Raw genomic sequence first — 3494 nt, 5'->3', positions numbered from 1 at the left:
TAGCATAAAAACAGAGAGAGTAGCCCTAACACATACCTAACCATCTGAAGAGCAAGAGAAGTATGTATAGTGCCAACCACCGGAAGTAGCTGGGAGGAGGTTGCCTGTGTGCCAGTCTGTGGGTGAGAGCCCTCACCCTCTCTAACAGACATGCCAATTAAACAATTTCATCAATGGCGAGGCAGCCGCGGTAGTGTAGGGCACACCCAACGTCTCGCTCTCAAAACTATTTTGCACTTTGGAAATCTTACACGGGTAGAAGGTGCTTCCATGGTTGTGCTACGGCAGCCCTAGCGGCAATAAATGTTTTATACATTGTAGCTTTTAATACCTCTCATGACCACCTTACACCCATGTGGAACTACTCCCTCTTTGTATTATATATTATTCTCAATGGGGACTGCGAAGAGGATCTGTTTATCAAGCTGTGAAGAGCTTATCTTGGATGGTGTTAGTAGCTCTAGCCTATAGCTAAAACTATAGGTTCCTCAGCAGAAGGCTGGACGCTCATCCTCGCCCTCCTCTAACTAAACTGTCTCTGCACATGTACTGACCTATGGCTGCCATGTAAAAACACCTCTTCAGTATCCAGAAGTTCATTTTTAGGCTGCATGGATAGCAGTAGTGAAAAAACTAGGTTGTGTAGTGTCTCTATTTTCTTCATGTGTACACAGATACACAAAACTCACATATCTTTCTATATACACAGATGTACAGCAAAATTATTCATGTGTGCAGACATATGCAAGTATCACATGTCTACAGATATACAAGCCTCTCGGGTATCTTCTTTATATATGCAGAGATATACAAGCCTCACTGGTCGCTTCTTCACATATGCAGAGATATACAAGCCTCACTGGTCGCTTCTTCACATATGCAGAGATATACAAGCCTCACTGGTCGCTTCTTTACATATGCAGAGATATACAAGCCTCACTGGTATCTTCTTCATATATGCAGAGATATACAAGCCTCACTGGTATCTTCATATATGCAGAGATATACAAGCCTCACTGGTATCTTCATATATGCAGAGATATACAAGCCTCACTGGTCGCTTCTTCATATATGCAGAGATATACAAGCCTCACTGGTATCTTCATATATGCAGAGATTTACAAGCCTCACTGGTCTCTTCTTCATATATGCAGAGATATACAAGCCTCACTGGTATCTTCATATATGCAGAGATATACAAGCCTCACTGGTCTCTTCTTCATATATGCAGAGATATACAAGCCTCACTGGTCGCTTCTTCACATATGCAGAGATATACAAGCCTCACTGGTATCTTCTTCATATATGCAGAGATATACAAGACTCACTGGTCGGTTCTTCATATATGCAGAGATATACAAGCCTCACTGGTATCTTCATATATGCAGAGATATACAAACCTCACTGGTATCTTCATATATGCAGAGATATACAAACCTCACAGGCCTCTCTCTTCCTGTCTACATAGATATACAAATGTCACCAATCTCTTCTTCACGTGTACAGATATACAAATCTCTTCATGTGTACACAGATATATAAAACTTCATCTGTCACTTCTTACTGTGTGTATGTATATATGTGGTGGTCGAGACTTGGTGGGACTTCCTTCCCTTACCTTGTCCTCCAGACACGAGTCAGGTTCTTTTCTGTTCGGATATCCGGTGGTCAGGAGATAAGTACTTCAATGAAAGGGACAAGGATTGGTCAAACAACTTGGGTTTATTATATATGCGGTAAGGATAGTTTTGGTAAGCCACCGCGCCACTGACCCCTTCAGTTTAATGGTAATGACAAAATAATCGTTTGATCAGCATAGAGCACAATAGCATTTAACATATAACATCTTCAATATCAATAAATCAATTCTTAGGTAAATTACATAACATTAACATCCATCTAACACATTTGGTGCACCAATATTATCCCTGGTAACGTTACCATATTTTACACTCAGTCCTGGGCTGACCTGTGCACAGGAATTTTGTAGTGTTTAAATGTCCTGCAGAGTTTTTCCAGAAGGGTTAACAATCCCAATTAAGTCCCTGTACTTTCTCTCTAAAGGGTAGATGTTAAACTGTAGTGTCACGGGCACTAGGAGTCTTGCCCAGGATCTCACCAGTTGACTATGCTTACCAGAGAGGCGGAGTTTTCACAGCGGTCCTCTGGCAGCAGGGTGAATAGTGGAACGTATAGAACAGCAGATGGAGAGAGGATGCCAATGGAAATGATGATAGTCAGTGACTTGCAGCTATAGTGGTAAATGAGTCAGCGACTTGCAGCTATATTGGTAGATGAGTCAGCGACTTGCATCTATAGTGGAAAGGCAGGTTTGAACCACGGAGACTAGGTTGGACGTGAGCAGGTGAAGGAAGGTAACAGGAGAGTCAGTGGTCTGCGTACAGCAATTTGTACCACTGCTATGGTGAGAAGACTTGTCCAGGTGCAAGTAGGTAGCGGGGAAGTCAGTGGTCTGCGTACAGCAAGTTGTACCACTGCTAGTAAGTGAGGAGAAGATCAAGTGCGGATGAGTGGAGGCATGCAAAGAGTCAATAACGGTATGAAGACACTGAGAGCACAGAGGAACTTGTTCCAAACAGATATTCAGCGATTACAGCTAATAGTCTATAACGGTATGTATACCGCTGCTGAGTAGAGAGGCTTGCACAGAGCGGATATGCGGGATAATAACTAATAGTCGATCACAAGTATGCATATCACTGCTGAGTAGAGAAGCTTGTTCCAAACAAATATGCAGCGTAACAACAAATAGTCTATAGCGGGTATGGATACCGCTGCTGAGTAGAGAGGCTTGTCCTAAGCGGATATGCAAGGTAACAGTTGATAGTCAATAACAAGTAAGCATACCGCTGATGAGTAGAGAAGCTTGTCCACGAGAATATGCAGGCACAGCAGGGACGCTGAACGGCTGTAGCGGGTATGGGAACCACAGGTGAGCAGAGCAGGTAATCAGAAGCTAGCTGAGGACATGAGCAGGATACAGTAGTCTGTAGCGGGTATGAGAACCGCTGATGAGCAGAGCAGGTAATCCAGGAGCCAGCTGAGGACACGAGTAGGATACAGGAATCGGTAGCGGGTATGGAAACCACCGATGAGTAGCACAGGTAATCAGCAGGAAGCTGAAGACACTAGCAGGACACAGGAGATACCTTCAGAGACTCACAGGGAATGAGACTCAAGATCAGGCAACAAGGTAATGAGCACAGGTGCCTTAAATAGGGAGAGGTGCCTGATCCACCAATGAGATTAAAAGCAAAGGTCATAAGTTCTTGGATACTGCGCATGCGCAGTGCATCAAGATGGCGGGCGGCCGCGGCTCAGGACAGGACAGGCGCCGGCAGGAAGGCTAGGGAACCATGCACCAGCGCAGAGGCACTCATGGTCCGGTGAGTGACATGTAGGCAGTGTTAAAGATTATAACAAAACACAGGACTGTTGCTCAATTTAGTCACAAGATGGCGCTGTTCTCTCAT

Source organism: Mixophyes fleayi, chromosome 6, assembly GCF_038048845.1.
Source record: "Mixophyes fleayi isolate aMixFle1 chromosome 6, aMixFle1.hap1, whole genome shotgun sequence".
Taxonomy (NCBI): domain Eukaryota; kingdom Metazoa; phylum Chordata; class Amphibia; order Anura; family Limnodynastidae; genus Mixophyes; species Mixophyes fleayi.
The sequence above is the reverse complement of the archived record's forward strand: the minus strand, read 5'-3'. Positions refer to the sequence as shown.